This window comes from Sphaeramia orbicularis, chromosome 17 (genome assembly GCF_902148855.1).
Source record: "Sphaeramia orbicularis chromosome 17, fSphaOr1.1, whole genome shotgun sequence".
NCBI lineage: Eukaryota > Metazoa > Chordata > Actinopteri > Kurtiformes > Apogonidae > Sphaeramia > Sphaeramia orbicularis.
In genome coordinates, this window is record NC_043973.1 from 57,319,158 (window position 1) to 57,344,995 (window position 25,838).

Here is a 25,838-nt window from a genome sequence, read left to right on the forward strand (position 1 = left end):
TTGTTTTCCAGAACATTTTTTATGGATTTTGTGCCAGCATCAAACAGTGAAAATGAACAATAAAATACTAAAGGCAAGGAACAGGAACAGAGCCATATTAAAAAGAAAAGAGAAAGGAAAAAAAGGGTTGACACATGTAGGGATGTTCCGATCCAAGCTACAGATTGGTGTCGGCTGCTGATCTGGCATTTTTTAGAAGATGAAATTGGATTTAGTCACGAGATCGGGTCGATCCGGACCTGGTTCTGTGGGGGTGAAGAAACATCCTGCCCCGTCAAATTAAAGTTTCTGAAGTTAGGGAAAAGGAAAATTAGCTGCACATCAGTGGGAGGCTTAGACGAATTAGTAAAACGTCTATAGGTTTCGCTTTCACTTTAAGGTCCGCTACTGATGCACGAATCGTTTTTTTTTAACCTGTGGGGTTTGGTAGTTTGGACATCTTCCATTTTGAGCTTTGATTGACAGTATCTGACGCAGTCGTTTGGTTTCTCCGTCCCATTCTCAAACTTTTACAATCTCATCTGACCACGCCCACGTGAGCGGTGTGTTGATTCTTCTTTCTTCTTCCGAAGTTTAATATTCATTTCTGTGACATCGGCAGAACCTCCAGCTGACTGGCTGTTTCTCACCTTATATTTAACAGCGTCGGGCCCAAAATTTGCTTTATTTTTGGTCTGAACACATGCAACACCCACTGGAATTCTACATAAAAACGATAAAAAAAAGTAGCATCCGGTCGCTTGAATTTTTAGTTGTTTATGAGTTTTTATCAATTGATCAGCTGAGCAAATAAAAGCCCCAACGTTATAATATTAAAACCAGAGACTGTATTAGAACAAAAACTGCGACTCTGGAAAAGTGAAGCTAAAATATCACAGTTAACGGAGTTTCAATGTTCAACTGGAGAAGTAAAGCAGGAACACGATGCTCTTTTATCTGTTTACATCTAAGCCTCATTAAAAACAGACTGATAGAACAGAACTGAATAACCAGACACGATAACTGTTAATTAGTTTTGAAGAAGGGGGCGTGGCTTCTGACCTACATTACAGACAAACACATGTCTTTACTCAGGCTGAGTATCAAAACACGGCAGAATGTGGCTGTTTTTAGTAGAAAAGTAGAAATAAAGCAAAGAATCCTCATCAAGGATTCACCACTGGGTCGACCTTTTAATAACGTCCGTTGCTTTCTGTTCCTGCATTTTGGGGTTTTTTTTGTTATTTATCCACTCAACAAGGAAAGTTTCACCAGAAATATAAAACAGTTCCTTTATAGAGGGTCTGCACGTGACGTCACTGCTAGCAGAAGTCACAGCGGTTCTGCCCACTGAGTGGCAGAAAGAGGGAGATGAGTGACAGCGTTGGCTTCAATACCGTCTAAACTGAAGAACAATATTTTATAAAAAATGGGGCAGAGCTGTTGTGAGATTGACTGTATGAACAGGTTCTTAAAGCAGTGGGAGCTATCGTTTTACAGACACCGAAAGACAAAGAAAAGAGAAGGAGATGGATCCACAAATCCAGGAAACCAAACCTAGATCTGTGGATCCTGTTTGGTGTCAGCTAACATTCATTTATGCTGAATTTTTGGGTCCAATCAGACCTGAAATGACCTATTGTTTTGGCTAACGTTACTTCTTAGTGCAGCTCTTGGTTTCATGATCAGATCTTTCCTGGTTTTTGTCTTCATTTTGTGATTGTGAACCTTGTGCTCCTACATGATTAGTAAACTAACTGAAACTGAGGCTAACCTAGTTTTACAAATACAGGGGAACTGGAGAATAAAGCTACGATGGAGTATTAGGGCCACATGAGAAAAGAAAAACACTGGGCACTACGAGAATAAAGTCATAAAATATCGATATAAAACCTGTAATTTTATGAGAATAAAGTCGTAGTTATAAAAAAAACCTCATAATTTAACAAAAATTTCATTCGTTTATGAGATTAAAGTCATCATATTCCGACAATAAAGCCATAATATTACCAGAATAATGTGTTAATTTAAAAACAGGTGGTAAAAATCTCCTAATTTCCCAGAATGCAGTGGTGCCCTGCTGGTCCACAGCAGTAGTATCTGTGTTGGATAAAGGACTGGATCTGAACTAGACTCAGTAAATCTGCTCAGTCCCAGTAGATCCTGCATATATTCACTGGGGTCAGTCCACGGTCTACTGGAAATGCACTTTGGATCAGCTGGTTCTGGGCCCTAGTTTTGGATCCTTTGGATCAGCTGGTTCTGGGCCCTAGTTTTGGACCCTTTGGATCAGCTGGTTCTGGGCCCTAGTTTTGGATCCTTTGGATCAGCTGGTTCTGGGCCCTAGTTTTGGAGCCTTTGGATCAGCTGGTTCTGGGCCCTAGTTTTGGACCCTTTGGATCAGCTGGTTCTGGGCCCTAGTTTTGGACCCTGGTTGTCAGTCCTGATGAAACCATGTATATTAGTTTCAGGTCCAAATAGCGCTGATCCCCTCCCCCCTGGATCAGGTCTGGATCCTCCATTTGTGTCCACATGTCAGTGTTCATGGACCACTTGTTCTTTGGTAGCTGGTACAGATCCATGTCCAGTCCAACTGTCCTTCATTTAATTTCAGATTTCACATGTTCCTTTTCTCTGGCTGTGTTTACTGCTATACTCCGTCATGTTGAGCAGGTTGGTTTAAGACACTCAGTCTGACTGAGAGGGGCGTGGCCTGGGGGGGAAGTGACGTATGTGCAGACCCTCTATTAAAGTCTTCTTCTGACCACATCCATCCACCAGGGGGCGACAGAGATATTTTGGCTTCACTTAAGGACGTTGTTGTAATTTTTATCTACAGTCTCTGATTTACATGCAATGAATTCACCACCTATCAACGTGATCACTGGTTGATCACCTGCACATCCAACCCCATCTAGTGTGTCTGAAATCTGGTCCAATTCTAGGGTTTAGTTAAAAAATAATCCGACTTGTAAATACACATGTACACATTTCCTCAAACATGGAAAGAAAACTCAATATATTTTATATTTCCGAGTCCATTTTCACGCTGGAATGTCCACATCTGAACACAAACACGTCTAGGATTCATCTGATTGGCTGCAGAGGTTTACCCAACTGTTTCTGCACATGTAAACGCACCACACCCCCCAACAGCTTGAACAGCATTTACTACTTTAGATTTAGGATGACACTGATACTGAATGTACGCCCTGAGCTCCTATATCTACACACAGTTATTCAGCATGATGAACACGTTTTACAGAAGAGCTTCCACACCGGGCTTCAGCCGACTGCAGCACATCAACACCATCAGTAGTCGCTTTTCCATCAGACATCTGCACAAAACTTTACCCATATTTACTAAATGTCGAAAAAACAGAAGTGCGTAATGTCGGTTTTTCCATTATATCACAAATGCGATGATTTGTTTATTTATTATCGTGAGATGACACAAGAAGTCATTCCATAAACATGTCGACAAATGTAAATATGGTGTTGATTTACAGATATATTCATTATTATTATATATTACCACTCTATGTCCTACTAAATTAAAAATTATTGGGTTTCCTGGTGTGTCCTACAGAAGCATATTACATTCACACAAAAAAATAAAAATTTGGCTGTTTTTCCACATTAACGAGATGCTTTTTTCTGAAAAAATTTAAATTCAGCTGTTTTTCTGAATTAATGAGATAATTATCTCGTAAAAACAGAGCCGAATTTTTATTTTTTTTTAGAAAACAGTATCTCGTTAATTTGAAAAAAACAGAGCCAAATTTGTTTTTTTTTATGTAAATGCAATACGCTTCCATAGTGTTCACACATACAACACACGTTTCTTCTTCTTCTTCTCTTGTTGTAATGTCCGGCAGCATCCGTTTTTTTAATTCACCTGGCTCTAGTTGCGAAAAAAGGTCTTTCCATTACAGTTTTGCGTGATATTCCAAATTGCACTACACCCAAAAAACCACCTCTTGCCAGCACAAAAACTTTTAATCGAAAAATGAGACTTTTAGCAAAATTGTCATATTTCCATTAGGTGAATTTTGCGCAGTTTGAGGGTCAATGGAAAAGCGAGTAGTGTGTTATATGTTTGGTTTGGACTAAACACAATTCAACTGGCATCCAAGTGAAAAAGTCTGAAGAAAAACTACTCAGTATGAAGTTAAAAAACAGAAATAAAAAACAACCTAAATTGAATGTGTATCATCTAAAATAATGTAATAATCTAATTTCACCCCTTATAGTCTGATACACTCAGGTGTAAATACACATAATATGCATGATTTTTCTCATTAAGATGCAGAAATAATTCATTAACGCCGATATCACGGAACAAAAAGTGACCGAACTTTTGGTCTGAGTGAAAATGAAGCCAAACTGTGGCATCATGCTGCTGACAGGACAGCTGCACCTAAAAAAAGTCAGGAACTGATTCTAGGTTTTTATTGCATGAAGGTTTTATGTGTTTTAAACCTCCTAAACAACCAAAACACAGACATTACAATCTGTGGCTTAATATCATTTACTGTGAGCAGCAAATGAAACACTGTCCACATGCAATGGGCTGCAAAACAAGAAAATAAAACAAGCAAAAACTATTTTAATTTAATGCAATTAAACATCTGTACATGGTCTTATAACTAAAACTAAAGTTCAGTTAAAACACCCAGAATGTTTGCTAATGTTAGCCACATTAGCTAACCTCTGCAGTGATTCTGCAGAGGTTCCTGCTAGCCTTACCCAGCTAATGCTAATTAGAGGGTTTCTACATTACCCCAGGTTATCGTTACTATCAAATACTGAATTTACCTGGTGGACTTTGGCGTAACAGTCTTAGTGGTGTTTAACAGAAGTTTCATGAACACCAGCCTTTCACAGCAGATTCAGGCTTAGATTTCACAACAAACTCGGAAGTTCTAACAAAACTTTAAATTCTTGTCACAGATGATTTGACATTGTCTGTATGTGACTATTAATACTGTTACTAGTCCGTGGTATGAGGTAAATCAGTGCTTTGTAATATTTTGTACAGTGACGTCAAAAAACTATTATGCACTGATGCTAAGTTCCTAACGTTGAGTGTGTTAGTGAAATCTACCCACATTAGCTCATTTTAGCAGTGACGTGAGCTAATTTGTATTGAATTATAAGGACTGCCAGATAATTAGCCCAGCTAGCGCTAATTAGGGTGTTTAGATATAATGCAAAGATAACATTATTGTTTTTCAACCAATTCTATGTGAACATTTATCAAATAGCAGAAATTACTGGATGGACTGTATCTTAACAGTCTGAGTTGGTGGTGTTCAATTTAAATTTCAAGACTCAAACAATGTACACTGGCCTTGTTAGCAGCTAACATGAGCTTACTCGTATTGGATTTTATAGCCTGTTAGTGAGCTGTCAAATTAGCTCAGCTAGCACTAATTAGATTAGACAAATACTTTGTTAGAACTAGCAGGAAATTCACAATCCTTTGGAAAGAATTTTGAATTACTGTTGACCTACAAACTATGTGAACATTTATCAAATAGCAGAGATTACTGGATGGGCTGTAGCATAACAGTCTGAGTTGGTTGCGTTTAATGTAAATTTCAACTATGTACACCGGCCTTGTTAATAGCTAAAATGAGATAACTTGTATTGAATTATATGGTCTGTCAGTTAACCAGGTAAGTAGCCCAGCTAGCGCTAATTAGGGTGTTTAGGTATTATGCAAATACGACTTTATTGTTTTCCAACAAACTCTATGTGAACATTTATCAAATAGCAGAAATAACTTGGTGGCTTTAAATCCATAATAGTGATGTTTAAGTTAACATTAGCTCGCTAGCCTCTCATGGACATGCTTTACTGAAGATCGCAATGAAAACCCAAGACTTCACAAAAGTACAATTAATAGAAGCAATTTGTGCTTTCTGCAGCTCGGACTAAAGCCTGGTGTGGAAACATCTAACCTGTGAAACGCACAAAATGAACCAAACATCTATTCTTCATATTATCTAATGTATTCTATTCAACTCAATATTTATCTCCTGATTATTATTATTATTATTATTATTATTATTATGGTGACTTCTGTTGCAATGCAGATCCACATTGTCAGACATTTGCGGACGTACCTGATGCTCTATCCCTGCAGTCATTGGTTCATGGTGCCTCTGAAGCGCAGAATGCCTCCACTCATTCTGTATTTAGTGTTTCAGTGTCACTTCATGTCACTCGCTGGATTTCTGAATGTGAACTCTGATCTTATCTTTTGTCTTTTCTGGAACTCGTCCAGTTCAGCTTTTTATATCAAATACTGTTTTATAGCTTTGTGATGGTTTCAGCTCATTCAGACTTCAGCTGCACAGGAATGCAAAAGTTGTAACGTTGCACTTCTCGTCTTATTTTCCACCTGTTTTTTTATCTCACTGCTCACATTTTAAAGATTTTCGCTTCATTAAAGCGTCCGTTTATGTCACGTGTTGCCATGTCACATTGACAGAAATGACCGTACACTTGTTTCTGTCACTAACAGCTACAGTTACTTCCATTTTTAATGATTAAAACCTGTATTGCTTCCTTCTAAATTAGCAGGCATGTATCAATTTAGAAAAATCACTGCTAATACATTATAAAAGTATTGGTATGTTTATATTTACGCAGCAAATTACTGTTAAAACTTACTATTTATAGAGAATAAATTGTCTTCCAAGACACAAAAATTACACTGGAATAAAGTGATGCTAGCAGACACAATAATATTTATAATTTTATCTATAATAACATTATATTTTTCAGCAAAAAACTGATAAATTCACTGAAAATGTAAACCTGAAACAAATATTCTTAGCACAATAAGGATGCATACGTCTGTTCTGACATCTATTTTTAAATCATTGAGTGGTTTTTAACCTTACTTTTTATTAAAATAACACAATGTGTAAGTAGCCATCATCTCATTTCACTTAAAGCAAGTCATCTGATAAAGACGCCAATTTTTGAGACAAATTAGATGTCGAACAAAGAGCTAGCATTACTTTGAACAGTGTCAACCTGGTTTGGATTCCTTTGATTTCCCATCCATGTGGGGGTGTGTCTCTTAAATGACATGTTGTGTTGTTTTTTTGTGGGTTTTGTCACTGTTCGACACCTGATACTTTCATGTTTGGTTTCTCTGTGAAGGCTTTGTGCTGTTTGTGGCATCATCTTGTTCCACGTTATCAACTTTCTATCGTGACTTTTAATTTTCAAAGTTGTTGTTTAAAGGGAAGTACTCAAATTATGTCAAAAACTCTCGTCTGAAGTAAAAAGGTGAGAATTTCACTAAACAAGTGTTAGGAAAAGGCCGACTCATGCAGATATTGTTTAATGCACAACTGAAACACAACTTTGGCCTTTGGATGTTTGTTGGCATTGATTTTGTTCTTTGTTCAAAGTGATTTTTCTGAAAAGCTCCAAAATGCTTGGCTCTTGGGACAAAAACACATCTGATGCTAAAAACGACTAAACATCTAAAAGATTCATCAAGTAAACGTCAAATTAACAAAGAATGAGGTGAGTTGAATGATGTGAACTTTTTAGTTGCAGTGGTGTGAGTTTGGGAAACGTTCAAAAGGATTTGGTTTTAACTAGATCACGAATGCGTTTTCTGACCTTTACACTAATTAAGTGTGATTTTAAACCTGTTCCATCTTTATTTTTAGTGAATTTAAAGGACATTCGCTAGAGTCATTGGTTAATTTAAGGTTTCTACTGGTTTCTTCTTCTTTGTCCTTATTGTATTTTCACCTTTTATCAACCTCATCCTGAGATTCTTTTCTGACGATAAGCTCTAAAACACCAGAACCGCATTTCCACCAATGACAGAACCAGGTTTGTTCTGGTTCTTAAACTGAACTCAGATCTGAAACCAAAGTATTTGGATGAAAATAATTGGAATCTAAAGCTCAAACGTTGGTTTGAAGCAGGGAAAACCGGCGCTGTTGAGCAAAATGAAATGATTATCATTAAGGTGACAGTTTGTAGAATTGGATTTAATTCTATGGTAGAGATAAAAAAAAAAAAAAAGTCCAGTCATTTCTATTTGTCCTAAACCAGAAACAAAGGACCAAGGCTCCTGTAGTCCAACAGGGATTTTTACCATTTCAAAAACTAATTAAATTTTTTTCTTAAAAAAAATCAATATTTCTCAATTCTTTGATCAAACCTGGTGGACCTTACCCCATTGAACCTCTGCTGTGAATTTCAATTGATTGTGGCTGATGGTTTTTGAGAAGAGGTTTCTAGAAATCTGGACATAGATGACCTTGGGTTTGACCTTTCAGGGTCACTCAAGGTCAAAGGTCATAGCACCAAATGAAAGCCCATACGTGACTTCCTATCTATTGTCAATAGTAATTATATCAATATTTTCAACTGTTTCGAAGTTGTAGCACTTTGAAATGTGTCCCATTATAAACCAATGGGGATTTTTAAAAATTTAAACATTCATATAAAATTCAAAAATCAATATTTCTCAATTCTTTGAACAAACTTGGTTGACCTGACCCCAAAGATGGTCCACAAGAAATATCAAGTCATTCTGACCGACGGTTTTGAGAAGAAGATTCTTTAATAATTGTTAACAGATGGCAGATGGTCGACACTGGTACCAAACATCCATCGAACCATCGGACGAAAAAGTAAAAAACAACCACAGATTTTGTTGTTAAGATGGTTCAGATACAAAATGGTGGAAATGCGGGTTAGTGGTGCCCCAAAACAGAGCTAATGTGTTGAAACAGGAGCAGCCTTCAGCAAAAAGTCACAATTTAAATGAATTTAGCGTCAACCTAAAGTTTGGAGTCAGTCCTGGTTTGTTTTGGTTAAAACCAGCCTCGCCCCAAATCTGGATCAAACAAAGCCATAATCGCAACATTCACCAAACTTTTCCAACACTTTCCCGCCCTCTTCTGTGTTTGTTTGTGTGTTGTTTGTTTCATGCCTTGTCGACTGTATGTACATCGAGCACTTTATGGCATCGTGTAGTCAAAGGGGGCGCTAGTGTTCGCTGTGATTTCTGTCTTTATTTTTTTTTCGTATTCACTGTAACTTCAAACCGAGTGATGCACTGATCCACACATTCTGCATAAAAACACATTTCATGGACATTTTGATCGCTACAGATTATTTGTGCCTTGGCCTTTTACAGTTTTACAGATTTTTTTTAATGTGATATTTTCTCTTTTTAATAAAGTCATGCTTTTGTTGCCGTGGCTACGGAAACGAACCACAAAGCTGTCGGTAAAATCTGCGTAAACGACGACTGCATTTACAACATCTGACACATTCCACTTTTGGCATACTTACTTTTTTAAAAATACTTACATTTTTATTGATATTTTCAACATTTATTAACGACAGTGTTTGGGAATCCCATAATAGTCTCCTCATCTATTCTTTACTTTTTCAGTTCTTCCGTTGTTTTGTTTTCGGATTCTGAATAAAGTCCATTTTCCTCATTTTTCTTCAAACTGTGCCTCTTGTCATCTCCGATGGTGAGTCAACTTTCCCATTATGCAGATTTCTTCTATAATCTTCATCCTTTTCCTTAATTTAATTAAAATGACAAAGATAAAGTACCGTGTAGTTTGTTAGGACATCGTATCCCAATAGCTTCTTATATTCACATATTTTCCGTATTTTAATGGAACTATTCTGAGGCTTTAGGCTCCAAACGAACAGATGAAACTGATCCAGATCCAGGTTATTGACAAAGTGAATAGAATGTTTGTTTCTTTATTATTTATTCATTCTATTATCGGTCTGGATGATTATGTTATCTAGAAAGTCGTACAATGTCACATTTAGCAGAAACGACATCCAGTTTTGCTTAAAAACAGCAGAACAAACAAAACTAATCACTCACGCTACAGATAAAAACAATTTTAGCCACATCAGTAGCTGATCACAGTGTTAGCTAACTGCAGTCTTACTTTTGAGCTAACCCCGCCTTCGCACATAGGTAGCTGGGATTGGCTCCAGCACCCCCCCACCCACCCACCTCCAGACCCTAGTAAGGGGAAAGCAGTTCAGAAGACGACTGACATTTGAGCTAATGGCAACATTAGCTAACCACAACATTAGCTAATCAAAGGTATTCTGACTGAAACAATATATCTTATGTTGTTTTCTCACCACAAGGACAATGAAGTCTATTCTATTCTTTGAACTAATTTTAATGTTAGCTAACCATGATGTTAGCTAACTGCAACATTAGCTAATCAAAGCTATTCTGATTAATGCCAGAGTATGTTTGAATTACCCACAACATTAGATGACCACAGTGTTAGCTAACCATAATTTTACTAAAGACCGAATACCTTTGAGCTAACCACAACATTAGCTAACTGCAGCATTAGCTAATCAAAGGTATTCTGACTGAAAACAGTCTATATTTTATTATTTTATTCATTTTATTGTTACTTTTTTTATCAGTCTTTTCTATTCTATTCTTTGAACTAACATTAATGTTAGCTAACAGAATTAGACCAAATACTTTTAGCTAACGCTTTAGTTAGTAAATGTTGTGGTTAGCTCAATCAAACGTATTCTGACTGAAAACAGAGTATATTTTATTATTTTATTCATCTTATTATTATGTTATTTTCCTACCACAATGATAATAAAGTCAATTTTATCCTATTCTTTGAACTAACATTAATGTTAGCTAACTACAGCATTAGCTAACCATGACTAAAAACTACAAATCTTTGCGCTAACAATAGCTTTATCGAATCACGTTACTAAAGACAGAATACATTTGCGCTAAGTACTATACTTGCTAGCTATTGTAGCTAGCTAACAGGTTTATTTAGCAAAACCCTATTGATATTAACATGCTAATACTCACTGGTTTGAATTTGTCAGACATTAGTGTATGTCCTTTTTTTTAGATTGCTTAAAATATATATATTTTTTAAAAACCAATGAGACTAACAAGACGATATCTGAAGATGATGAAGATATGCAGATGCTAACTCGACAACATGCTGTTAATCCCAGTTTATCACAAAATGCTAATGCTAATAATCCACGGTCACTCTATTACTTCATTAAAAAAATGTTAGTAATATAAAACTGTTTGTCATTTCAGTAAAATAAACGTACCTTTTCAACACTTCCTGTCTGTAAGTACAAAGACAACGAGACAACGAGCACAAAATAAAAAAAACAGCACAGATCTGGTGTTTGTCGGTGTTTGTTTGTACGTGCAGTCGTTGTGGGTCCAGGTTTTATTCGCAGCCTTGTGTTCATGAACCGACAGCAGCTTCTTCAGGTCAGAACACGATGGTTTGGGTTTTTTTCTTTCTTTTTTTATGGGAAGTTTGGACAACTTTACACTAGTGGCCTTCGGAGCTGTGCATCATTTTACTCATTCCAGTTTGAAAAAAAAAAAAAAAAATCCCATTTCTATTCTGTATTTGATTATTTTAAATATGATTTGTTTTGATGATATAATATGCAAATGTATTCTTACTTGATTTTTTTATTTTTTGTCTTTTTAATTGCACCAGTTATTAATAAAGTATTGAACTGACAACTGTAATGTGTAAAGTGTCGCTGTTTAGTGACGACAATAAGCCATGTTTTATTTAACGCTGTTGGGATCATTTCTGGCTTTTTGTTGTTGTTTTTTTTCTTTCTTTATACTTTCAGCTGAAATGGAATATTATAAGAGAAAACACAATTAGTTCATTAGAAAAGAATCAATCTGCAGCAGGGTGGATAATGGATTTGTCGTTATTTCATGATTTCTCACATCACAGTGCTCATATTTTGCTGCTCAAATGACAAAATTGGCTGTTCTTATATTAAAAACTGAATAATTAGATTTGGATTAAGTTCATGTTTGAGTGAAATAAACAGGTTTGTGTGTTTAAGAGCGGCGCACACATGAACGAAGCATTAAAAAGCATCAGAAATAGAAGATAAGACAGTAAAAACCTGACACATACATTTACTTCATGAAACTTGGACTTGTTCATACTAGTCGGTTGTGAATGCAGTACCTTTACTCATACAGGAGTATTTTCAGTGTGTATTAGTACTTTAAACAGTCTGAGTACGTCATCTACTGTGTACTCAGTTTCCAGTCAAAGCCAACGTGTGACGTCAAATGTGTTGTTGTGACTCTGAGGGCCTGGACCCATCTGGATCAGACCTGGACCCGGATCAGACCTGGACCCAGATTAAACCTGGACCCAGATCAGACCTGGACCCATCTGTATCAGACCTGGACCCGGGTCAAACCGGGACCTGGACCAGCTCCGTTAACTCCTCTGCCCATCGGCGTCTTTAAACACTCGTCTTATTCACTGATCTTCCCCACGGCTCGAATGTCGCTGCAGCGCCTTTTACAGACGCTTCCAACGCTGCAAAAAGTGTCCAGTCTACATTCAAACGCAAGAACGGAGCTCAGTCAGGTGTCAAAGGCAAAAGGGAGAATTAGAATTAAAAGAGCAGACTGAACCCTTAAAAGTTGAGACTAAAGCCTTAAAAGTATAGACTAAACAGTAAAAAATGGACAAAAAAAAACCTTAAAAGCAGAGACTAAACCCTTAACAGCAGAAACTAAACCCTTAAAAGCAGAGACTGTGCCCCTAAAACCAGACTAAACCCGTAAAAGCAGAGACTAAAGTCTGAAAAGCAGAGACTAAAGCCTTAAAACTGAAGACTTTACCCTTAAAAGCAGAGACTGAAGACTTAAAACTGGAGACTAAACCCTTAAAAGCAGAAACTAAACTCTTAAAAGCAGAGACTGAAGGCTTAAAACTGGAGACTAAACCCTTAAAAGCAGAAACTAAACCCTTAAAAGCAGAGACTAAGCCCTTAAAACCAGTCTAAACCCTTAAAAGGACAGCATAAGCCTTAAAATCAGAGACTAAACGATTTAATGCAGACAAAACCCTTAAAAGCTAAGACTAAACTCTTAAAAGCCCAGACTAAACCCTTGAAAGCTCAGACTAAACCCTTAAAAGCCCAGACTAAACCCTTGAAAGCTCAGACTAAACCCTTAAAAGCCCAGACTAAACCCTTGAAAGCTCAGACTAAACCCTTAAAAGCACAGACTAAACCCTTACTGGCACAGACTAAACCCTTAAAAGCACAGACTAAACCCTTAAAAGCACAGAATAAGCCTTAAAAGCAGAGACTAAACTCTTAAATCCAGACTCAACCTTTAAAAGCTCAGACTAAACCCTTAAAAGCACAGACTAAACCCTTGAAAGCTCAAACTAAACCCTTAAAAGCACAGACTAAACCCTTAAAAGCTAAGACTAAACTCTTAAAAGCCCAGACTAAACCCTTGAAAGCTCAGACTAAACCCTTAAAAGCGCAGACTAAACCCTTAAAAGCACAGAATAAGCCTTAAAAGCAGAGACTAAACTCTTAAATCCAGACTCAACCTTTAAAAACTCAGACTAAACCCTTAAAAACTCAGACTAAACCTTTAACCCTAATCTAAGGTGCACTTAGTTTGTAAACAGGTGTCCAGCTGTAGTGTGAGTGGGCGGGGCCTCCAGGTGGATATTTCTTACAGTGGACTGGTGAGGACTCAGGACCTGGGCTTTATTCAGAGCTCTGCTGGCAGCTTTTCAGAGGTGTGTGTGTGTGTGTGTGTGTGTGCGTGTGTGGTGTGTGTGTGTGTGTGTGTGTGGGTGGGGGGGGGGGTCCTCCTGGTTGTTTCATTCTTATCCCGGCGTCGCTGTGTGATCCACGGCCGATGCTGATCTGGATCACCTGGACCCGCTTTACAGGAGGATTTCAGGAGGACCAGGTGAGTCCGTGTGCAGATCCTTCAGGTTCAGGTTCAGGTTCAGGTTCAGGTTCAGGTTCCTTCAGGTCCTGACGTTAAAGGGGGCTAGAGGGGGTAGACTCTGACTCCAGTCTATGACATTTATTTCATGGAATAATTTGGAAAATGATGCAAACCTGTTGTAAAAATAGAATTAGTCTGAATGTAGGTCCACCCCCCCCCCCCCCCCCCCCGATACTGCAGGTTTTCAACCCGACTGTAAACAGGACCGATGTAAGGATCACTAACCCAGCCAGACAATCAATTAATTAAACAATCAGTCGATCAATATGAATGCTGGGCTGTGATTCTGCAGAAAAAACAACTATAGACGATAAATGATGCAAAAAAAACCCAGCAGATTTATAAAGAACTGAAGAGAACCCACTGTGTTTAAGATTAAAGAAGGAAAATGAACACGATTATGACGAAAATACATTTAAATAATGAAGTCAAAGACACTGAAAGGATTATTTTAGGAGCAGAAATATAGAAGTAAATCTGCCTCATCAGCTTTTAAATGATAAAAACCATTGAATTTTTAGCATTGAATATTTTTTTGCACTGAAATTAAGTATCTGAATATTTTTGTCTCTGAATTCAACTGTGTTCATAAATTAAGAATTTTAAAAAATCAGATGCAAAAAAATCTGAAGCAAAAACTTCAGATCAAACATCTGCGTCTTCCTGCATCTGCGTCACATGACTAACCTAACATAACTCAATTTTTTGCTCCTGAAATTTTTTTATTGTAAATTTAGGAACATAGTTAAATTGAGAGATAAAAATTTCAGATTCTTAATTTCAGTGCAAAAAAATTCAGTGCTTGAAATTCAGTGGGTTTTTATAATTCAAAATCTTTTGAGACAGATTTACTTCCATACAGAAATGACTAAATATGAACATGAAATGAAAAGATGATCCTTGAATCCACTAACACATGTATAAATATAGAAATATATGATGTGTCACGATTCATTTGCATTTATTTATTTAAGTCACATTTTATGCAACAGTGTGAAATAAAATGCTTTTAATCTTTTAAAGACCCAGAAATATTTTTGTAGAAACTTTCAAATTAATTTTTCTCTACATTTAATCTTTTCCTAAATAATTTATCTCCATTTATTCTAATATTATTACTCTGTATTTGACATTTTTCAATATAAATCCGATATTTTCTTATATTTAATTCACTGATCATGTAGATGTTCATTAAATTCAAAGGTTATTATTATTAAAACACAGAAAACTGAAGAAAAACAGACTTTTTCAGTCAAATGTATCATAATCTGAACATAAAGACAAACCTCTACAACCTTATTTTCTTCATTTTATAATTAATGTTTGTTTGTTTTTTTTCTTGCCCATTATATATATATATATATATATATATATATATATATATATATATATATATATATATATATATATATATATATATTTTTTTTTTTTTTTTTTTTTTTTTTTTTTTTTTTTTTTTTGTGCCTTATTTTGTTGTTGTTGATGATTATTTTGTCATTTTTTATTTTTCATTTTGTTCATTTTATTGATAACTTTGGCTGTTTTGTTTAATTTTGTTGGCAATTTCATTATTTTTCCGTCATTTTTGTTCAATTTGTTGCTTTTTTGTTTATTTTCTCATCTATTTCATTAGTTTTTCTTCAATTTTGTTCAATTTGTGTCTTATTTTGTTCATGTTACTTATTATTTTGTTGATTTGTTGTTCATTTTTGTCAATTTTTTAGCTTGAATTTGGTTAATTTTCCCTTCTTTTTTTAATTTTAATTTCATGTTATTTTTTTGCTTGTTTATTATTTTTGTGAATATTTGTGAATATTTATTGTATTCATTTTTGTACATTTAATTCATTAACTGAACATAAACCCGGTGTCCATCCATTGTCACTGATCCAACTCTATGGGTTGGACTGGAGAATCAATGTTGTAGAAGATGACGGTGTTTCCATGGTAACTACGGAGCCGCTGAACGTCCAAATATGGTCATATCTGATGACCATGAAAAGACGACAAACTGTATTTGACCTCAGTTATTGACATGTATTGATAGGTTTAGTGGATCAACAGGTATTAAACAGTTAATATCAGCAGATGGTTTAGTTGATTTTTAGTCAGTTTGTTGGTTTCTTTGTTAATTTTTTGTTATTTTCTTGGTTATTTTGTTTATTTGTCAGTATTTACTTTATTTCATGTGCATTTTTGTTAATGTTTCCATTTTTTTTGTTCCATTATTGTTTATTTTCTTGATTATTTTGTTCATTTTTGGTCAGTTTGTTATTTTGTTGAATTTCCTTGATTATTTACATAAATTTTGTTCATGTTAATTGTTCTCACTTTTTTTGTTGCATTATTTTTTGGCTTCCTTGATTATTTAATAATTTTTGTCATTTTTGTCAAATTTTTTTTAAACTGATGACCATGAAAAAATGAAGAACTGTATTTTACACCAATTTGATAGGATTAGTAGATGGTTTAGGTTAAAGGTGGATGTTTAAGGGTTAAATGAGAACAGTTTCAGTTCCTAATAATCATCATAAAGTGTGTTTTTCTTCTTGGCCTCGGCAGGACGATGGCAGGTTTAAGGACATCGGGACGTTTGTGCTTCGTCGTCTCTGCTTCCACTGTTTTCCTCGTCCTTTTCTGCAGCAGAGGTGAGATCTGAGGACTACACATCTGCATTTGACTCCTGTTACATCCAGATGTTTCTCATAAAGGAAGATGAATGATGTGTTTTGGCCTCAACCTGATCCATGAACGTAACGAACAGACATGAACGCAGCGGCAGCAGCTGTTTGATGAATTCAAACATCTAAAGGCAATTATTGGAGACGATGTGGATGCACCGAGAATACATTTACTGACGTCACTACGAGAATAAAGGCGTAAAATATGGAGATTAAACCTGTAATTTTGAGAATAAAGTCGAATACAAAAAGATTCATAATTTTACGAGAGTAAAATAGTAAAATATTAAGATGAAATCTGTAACTTTACAAGAATCAAGACGAATACAAAAAGATTCATCATTTTATGAGAATGAAGACGTAAAATATTGAGATAAAACACGTAATTTTATGAGAATAAAGTCAAATACAAAAAGACTCATAATTAAAAAAAAAAAAAAAGGTGTAAAATATCGAGATAAAACACCTAATTTTACAAGAATAAAGTGAAATACAAAAAGAGTCATAATTTTATGAGAATAAAGGCGTAAAATATTTAGATGAAACCTGTAATTGTACGAGAATAAAGTGAAATACAAAAAGAGTCATAATTTTATGAGAATAAAGGCATAAATATCTAAATAAAACCTGTAAATTTATGAGAATCAAGTTGAATACAAAAAGATTCACAAAATATTGTAAAATATTGAGATAAAACAGGTAATTTTACAAGAATAAAGTCAAATGCAAAGAGTCATAATTTTCCGAGAATAAAGGCATAAAATATCAAGGAAAAAACCCAGAATTTTATGAGAATAAAGTCAAACAGAAAAAGAGTCACAATTTTACACCTTTATTCTCATAAAATTACGACTTTAATCTTCATATTTTACGACTTTATTCTCGTAAAATTATGACTGTTTTTGTTATCAATTTTATTCTCATATTTGAGAATAAAAGCATAATAATCCAAGAATAACGTTGTAATTTAAAAAGAGGTGGAAAAATATAATAATTTTCCAGAATACAGTCATACCCACTGGTCTCATAATCTAGAACTGGAACATTCTGTGAGGTTCTACTGTCATTTAGGGTTTACGCACAAAGGCCAAATACTGATCCTATTAGCCCCGCCCACCATCAACATTATTAGCATTAGTCGAAGAACTTTGAAGACAGATCGCACATGTTTGGGTTTGTTTAGTCGTAAGAACTGAACAGATTTGGAACAAAATGCCTCTTTTATGGAGGAGGAACTGACTGAAGTGTTTGACTGAAGGGCTAGCGCTGGAACCGGAAACTACGTCAACAACAAGACTTAAGGCTTACAATTTAGAAAATATGACTTTTTATCGTATTATTGCAAATTTATTTTCAAAATATCACAACTTTAATCTAATAAAAATACAACATTATTTTTGATATATTACGAGTTTTTTTTTTAAACTATGACTTTATTTTCATAATGTTACGACTTTATTCTCATAGTAAAGAGTGTTTTTATTTTTCCGATGTAGCCTAATACGCCGTCGTAGGTTACAGCTTCTCACATGTGAATATTTAGTGTTTTTCTTTGTTGTGTTTGATGGTGAACAGAGGGATTTCTGGACATTCTCTACATGTATTAATGAAGGAAACGTGTAAATAATGACCCGTGATAGCTGATCATATCTGTGAGGCTGAAGGAAAAGTGAATGTGTACAAAAAAACAGAGGTGTTCGTGTTTAAAATATGGTTTTTGTGCAGGATTCAGACATGAGGGCGAACAGAGGTTCAGGAGAGACGACGTCGAATCCACAGGTAAACGATCGTCATCTGTGTTCATGTTTACACAGTTTATACATAAAAAAATATATACAAGAGGAAAAAAAACACAGAACACAGGATTAAAGTATTCAAAGGTCAAACAAATGTATTTAATGTTTAATGTTTAAAAGGTTCCTCATTAGCTGCCACCAAAAAGACAAGTTAATCTTCATGGGGTCCAACACAGAAGGAGAACACAAAACAGAACAGAACCATACATGATATGCATGAACACAATTCACATAATTAACAATGCAAATCTGAAAATAATAACCATTAACCATTATTATTAATTTGAAGGTCAATGGAAAAGAGACTAGCGTCATGATGTCATTTTAATATTTTCACTGTTCTTATTTGACTGGTTCTGATCCAGTTTTGATCATATTGGTCTGAATGTGGAACCTGAACTAACATGAGTTGGATTCCCCTGTTTTAGACGAAGAAACCCTTTAACAGCAAATGTATCAAATATGATACATGAGTTCTGAAGTTCTACATTATATATATATATATATATATATATATATATATATACATACATATATGGTCATTAACATGTTCCAAAAATGTTTTAAATGTTTTTTTAGAAAGACTATAGTAAGACTTCCAAAAATGGACATTTTGGACATGATTCAAAACATTTTTTAATTGTGATTTAGGACATTCCAAAGCCCAAAATAAAGACTCCCTAAGGGTTTTCAGGTTGATTTAAACCTTTTTTTTTGATGGTCATTAACATGTTCCAAAAATGATTTTTTAGTAAGACTATAGTAAGACCACCAAAAATGGACATTTTGGACATGATTCAAAACATTTTTTAATTGTGATTTAGGATGTTCCAAAGCCATAAATAAAGACTCCCTAAGGGTTTTTCAGGTTGATTTATATTTTTAAAAAAAAACTTATGTATACAATTAGATACATGTAATACACAGATAATCCACCAGGGGGAGGAGTTCCTCCACCAGAGGCCTTTAGTGACACTACCAGACTGTCATTAATGAGGAAGAACTGGGGCCATTTAGAAAAGGAATTAACTATGTGTTAGACATGTTTTTGTTAGATTACGTTTTTGTTTGTTAAAAAGTAATAATATTTGAACACTGAGACCTGACGGATCAAATATGATACAAAATTGAAACTCCAACATGTTCTTTTCTTCAGAAGGACCAATAAAGGCTCCAGTTTCAAAGAACTGGAGTTTTCTGTCAGTGATTTCATGGTTAAAGGTTTAATGTGAGGACTCGTCCCGTCGTCAGAGGACGGCGCTGATCAGATCTGTGGACGTCGTGTGTTCGAAGGCCCGTGGGACTGGAGGCTCCGCCTTCAGTTTGTCATTTTCTGAACTCTGCTGATGCTGCCCATTCCATCACGGAGATTAAACCCCACCCTCTACTTTTATTTCCCAGAATCCCCGGCGGAGCACATCGACCCGGCCGCCATCGACCTCACACCCCTCGTCAATACCTTAATAAATTCAAGCCAATCAGGTACGAGCTCATAATATCCGTCATGTGTGGGTCGATGGGGCTGTAAATGTTTGATGTGATTAAAGCTGCAGAGGTAGAATGTCACCGTTAACGGGACGACAGGCTCCGTTCACCGACACGTGAACTTTAATTTACTGGAGTTTGGTTTTAATAAATAAACTGTGCATAATTATTCTGTAGAGTTAGTTTTATTGTTGAAGAAGTTACATCAAATCGTGAATGTTCACCAAAGGAAACGCAAGTTTTCTGCTAAATTGTTAGGCAACTGTGAATGAATATGATAACGATGCGAGTAGATGGACACACTAAATAATAATAATTTAAAAAATTTAAATAAAAAACAATAAATAATGTGAAAAAAGAGGCAAGTAATAGAGTAAGAATAGAAGTTTAAAAGAATAAAATAAGCAACAACATTAATAAAAACAGCCAAAGTGATTAATAAAATTAACAAAAAATTACCACAAAATTACAAAATAATAAATAAAATGAAAATAAATAAGCAAAAAAGTCCCAAAATTAAATTAAAAAATAAAAAATTTAAATATGCAACAACATGAATAAAAACAGCTAAAATTATGAATAAAATGACTAAATTGATTTTTAAAAAATAAACAAATTAACAAATAATTAAAAAAAAAGAAATATAAAAGATTTAAGATAGAAGATAAACAATGAAATTAACAAAAACAGCCAAAGTGATTAATAAAATTAACAAAAATTGCTTTAAAAAATTACAAATGATAAATAACATAATTGTTAAAAAAAAAAAAAAAAAAAAAAAAAGCAATATAAATTGTATGAAAAACTAGGCTTTTATTTTACATTGACCAAGTAATAAAAGACTAAAAAATACCCCAACATGAATAAAAACTGACAAAATCATCAACAAAATGAACAAATTGAATTTTAAAAAATTAACAAATAATTTCTAAAAAATTAACAGAAAAAATTACTAAAATAAAATATAATATAACAAAATAATCAATAAAAAAACATAAACCAATAAAGTGATCCATAAAATTAAGGGGGAAAAAAAGAAAGAAAGAAAAAAGAAAGAAAGAAAGAAAGAAAGAAAGAAAGAAAGAAAGAAAGAAAGAAAAAGAAAAAACAAAAAAAACAAAACTATATTAAAAAAAATATTAAAATAACGACAACATGAGTTAATGTGAGTGTGTGTGTTGTTTGTTTGTTTGTTTTGGGTTATTGCTTATGTGGTTTTTTTTATTTTGGGTTAATGTGTGTGTGTTTGTGGTGTGTGTGTGTTTGTTTGTTTGTCTGTTTTTGGTTAGTGTTTGTTTGTTTGTTTGTTTGTTTGTTTGTTTGTTTGTTTCGGGTTAATGGTTGTTTGTTTGTTTTTGTTTGTTTTGGTTTAATGTGTGTTTGTTTGTCTGTCTCTGTTTGTTTGTTTTGGGTTAATGTGTGTTTGTTTTTCTGTTTGTTTCTGTTTGTATCTTTGTTTATTGGGTTTGTTTGTTTTGGTTTATTGTTTGATTTGGTTTATTGTTTGTTTGTTTTGGTTTAATGTTCATTTGTTTTGGGTTAATGTGTGTGTGTTTGTTTGTTTGTTTTTCTATTTGTTTGTTTGTGTGTTTGTTTTGGGTTAATGTGTTTGTTTTGGGTTATATTTGTTTGTTTTTGCTTGTTTGTTTTGGTTTAATATCTGTCTGTCTGTCTGTTTGTTTGTTTGTTTGTTTGTTTGTTTGTTTGTTTGTTTGTTTGTTTGTTTGTTTGTTTGTTTGTCCAGGCTCTCGTCAGCTCTTCTCCCTCCTCAGTGTGACGTCATACAGCTCCTTGGCTCTTCATAAACTCACTCTGCTGGTCTATAACAGTTAAGTGTCTCCTTTAACTGGACCTTTACTATAACAGTTAAGTGTGTCCTTTAACTGGACCTTTACTATAACGGTTAAGTGTGTCCTTTAACTGGACCTTTACTATAACAGTTAAGTGTGTCCTTTAACTGGACCTTTACTATAACAGTTAAGTGTGTCCTTTAACTGGACCTTTACTATAACGGTTAAGTGTGTCCTTTAACTGGACCTTTACTATAACAGTTAAGTGTGTCCTTTAACTGGACCTTTACTATAACAGTTAAGTGTGTCCTTTAACTGGACCTTTACTATAACAGTTAAGTGTGTCCTTTAACTGGACCTTTACTATAACGGTTAAGTGTCTCCTTTAACTGGACCTTTACTATAACGGTTAAGTGTCTCCTTTAACTGGACCTTTACTATAACGGTTAAGTGTCTCCTTTAACTGGACCTTTACTATAACGGTTAAGTGTGTCCTTTAACTGGACCTTTACTATAACGGTTAAGTGTCTCCTTTAACTGGACCTTTACTATAACAGTTAAGTGTGTCCTTTAACTGGACCTTTACTATAACGGTTAAGTGTGTCCTTTAACTGGACCTTTACTATAACGGTTAAGTGTGTCCTTTAACTGGACCTTTACTATAACAGTTAAGTGTGTCCTTTAACTGGACCTTTACTATAACGGTTAAGTGTCTCCTTTAACTGGACCTTTACTATAACGGTTAAGTGTGTCCTTTAACTGGACCTTTACTATAACAGTTAAGTGTGTCCTTTAACTGGACCTTTACTATAACAGTTAAGTGTGTCCTTTAACTGGACCTTTACTATAACAGTTAAGTGTCTCCTTTAACTGGACCTTTACTATAACAGTTAAGTGTGTCCTTTAACTGGACCTTTACTATAACGGTTAAGTGTGTCCTTTAACTGGACCTTTACTATAACGGTTAAGTGTGTCCTTTAACTGGACCTTTACTATAACAGTTAAGTGTGTCCTTTAACTGGACCTTTACTATAACGGTTAAGTGTGTCCTTTAACTGGACCTTACTATAACGGTTAAGTGTCTCCTTTAACTGGACTTTACTATAACAGTTAAGTGTGTCCTTTAACTGGACCTTTACTATAACAGTTAAGTGTGTCCTTTAACTGGACCTTTACTATAACAGTTAAGTGTCTCCTTTAACTGGACCTTTACTATAACGGTTAAGTGTCTCCTTTAACTGGACCTTTACTATAGGACCTTTACTATAACAGTTAAGTGTCGCCTTTAACTGGACCTTTACTATAACAGTTAAGTGTCTCCTTTAACTGGACCTTTACTATAAACAGTTAAGTGTCTCCTTAACTGGACCTTTACTATAAACAGTTAAGTTGTCTCCTTTAACTGGAACCTTTACTATAACAGTTAAGTGTCTCCTTTAACTGGACCTTTACTATACAGTTAAGTGTCTCCTTTAACTGGACCTTTACTATAACAGTTAGTGTTCTCCTTAACTGGACCTTTGGCTCCATCTAGGGCTGCATTCACAATCACACAACACACACACACACGCACACACACACACACACACACACTCCATTTACTGTCCTATTTAAAGGACACTCATTTTTCTTCTGTTTATATTGTACATCTTCGTTTAAACTCATCCATTTATCAGCTGTTCTTTCCCTCACATTTGACACTAAGTGAATATTTTTAATATGTTTTTTTTTTCTTTTTTCTTTTTTCAGCTCATTGAAGAGTCTGAAAAAGTGTGAGAATTTATTAAATAACCTCAAATTTGATGTGATTCATTTATTTTCCCACAGTTTAACCTAATTCTGTCTTTGAAGTTTAACATTTAGACCTAAAACTCAGATTGTTCCAAAATATACACTTTTAAGGAATAAGGGAGGACGAATTAAATGAAAGAAAAATGCACAAAATGTAAGTCTCTGATTCATATAGACATGATTTTTTACTCTAAATATTAACAATTACATGAAAAATCTGATTAACCCTTTTTTTTCTTACAGATTAAAATATTTAACATAAGTAAAATCATCTATAACTGGATAAAATCATATGTTTTGACTTTTGCTGATAATATTTTTTTTGTTTTACATTTTTAAAGACAAAATTAATTAATAAATTGTATTTTTAAAACATGGTATTAATTCTATGTTATATTTTACTGCTTTATTACTTACATTTTTACATATTAGTGCAGTATTCAGTCATTTTATGCCTCATTATTAGTTTTTTTTTTCCCCCTCCATAATTAAGGATAGATCTCTTATTTTTACAGTGTCAGTGTTGTTGAGGTACAATATTATTATTATTATTATTATTATTATTATTATTAGTAGTAGTAGTAGTAGTAGTAGTAGTAGTAGTAGTAGTAGTAGTAGTATTTATTTTCATTTTAGGAATATTTTTATTGTTTTATTACTTTTATCTTTCCATATTAGTGCAGTATTCATTATTTTTATGCCTCTTTATTTGATTTTATAAGAAGAATATAGGATAAATGTCATATTTTTATAGTTTCAGAGTATTTTTTTTATTTAAAGAGTATTTTTTATTGTTTTATTACTTTTATCTTTACAAATTAGATTTTATAAGAAGAATATAGGACAGATGTCATATTTTTATAATACAGTTTTTTTTTTTCCCTTTACAGAGCATTTTTACTGTTGTATTATTTTTATTTTAACATGCTAGTGCAGGATTCAGTCATTTCATGCCTCATTATTTTTTTTCTCCATAATCTTGCATTGATCTTCTATTTTTACAGGATCAGAGTATTGTTGAGGCAGAGTAATTTTTTTTTTTTTTTTTTGCATTTCAGGAATATTGTTTTATCATTTTATTACTTTTATTTTTACATATTAGTGCAGTATTCAGTATGTTTATACCTTTATATAGGAATTTTTAACCATAATAAAGAATAGACCTTGTATTTTAGCAGTATTGGAGTATTTTTAAGGATATGTGTTCTTTTTTGTTTTACAGTTAAGGAGAATTTTTTTTTTTTTTTATTGTTTTATTACTTTTATTTTAACTTTAGTGCAGTATTCAGTATATTTATGCCTTTTTATTTGATTTTATAATAACAATATAATAAGATAGATCTCATATTTTTATAATTTCAGAGTATTTTTACGGGACAATATATTTTTTTTCATTTAAAATTTTTTTTTAACAGTTTTATTACGTTTATTTTAACCTATTAGTGCAGTATTCCGTCCTTTTTTTTGCTCATTATTTCTATTGTTGTAATGATAAGAAATGATAGCTCTTTTATTTTTAAAGTATCAGAGTATTTTTAAGTGTAGTATTTGTACTTTTACTGTAGCAGAGTATTATTGTAATGCAGTATTTATACTTCTTATGTGTAATCCGATGTTAAATGTGTCTGTCGTCCAGTTTCCAGTATTCGAGGCGTTGAAACCAGTTTGTTCAGGAGAAGATTCTGCTACTGCGTCACCAACGAAACCAATGATTTAACAGGTACAAAAAAATCACACAGGATCAATAAACGCCTGTGTTTTAGGTTTTATAAACGGTGCTTTTTCAGACTTTACAGCCGTTCTGTTGGACGTGATGGGAAACTCCACCAGTTACCTCCATGAGCTGTTTAAATCGGCCTCCATTTTATCAGGTATGACCTGGAAATACACGACCGACACCAATGAAATACCAGTTCCATCAACTACACAACACTGTTTTTCCTCCAAATGCTGTTTTTATCCGGTCGCCAAATATCCAAGTAGAATATACGAGATTAAAATAGAGTTAAATTATCGTAGAGAGATGAAGATGGAGGATGAGGATGAGATGAAAAAATGACACAGAAGATGCAGTAACATGAAAATGAAAGGGCGAAAAGACCAAAAAGATGCAAGAACAGAGGGAAACATCAGCAAACGAGGCAATAAAAAGGCAACAAAAGACAAAAATGAGCGAAAAACACAGTGAAACAAGAAAAACACACACATCAGTAACAAAATACGACAAAAACGACTTAAAGACAAATGAAATAAGAGTAAAAAATGCAACAAGATAAGAATGATATTGAACAAGATGCACAAGCAGGACGACAAAAAACAAAACAAAACAACAGACACAAATGATAAAAAAAAGAAAAAAATAAGAAACACAAGATGGAAAGTGTAAGATATAAAACTAATATGAGACAATAAGAAAAAAAAGGATAAAAATGAGAGAAAACATGCAACAAAACATCAATGAA

The 25,838-nt window shown here is 34.0% G+C and overlaps 1 long non-coding RNA gene across 1 annotated transcript; it reads left to right on the forward strand.

Annotated features, from left to right (window-relative positions):
- The first annotated feature begins 8,422 nt into the window (after window positions 1–8,422).
- Window positions 8,423–10,933, forward strand: LOC115437775 (uncharacterized). Its single transcript, XR_003937980.1, has 2 exons — window positions 8,423–10,111; window positions 10,245–10,933. It is a non-coding gene; the product is annotated as an uncharacterized LOC115437775 (long non-coding RNA).
- The last annotated feature ends 14,905 nt before the right edge of the window (window positions 10,934–25,838 follow it).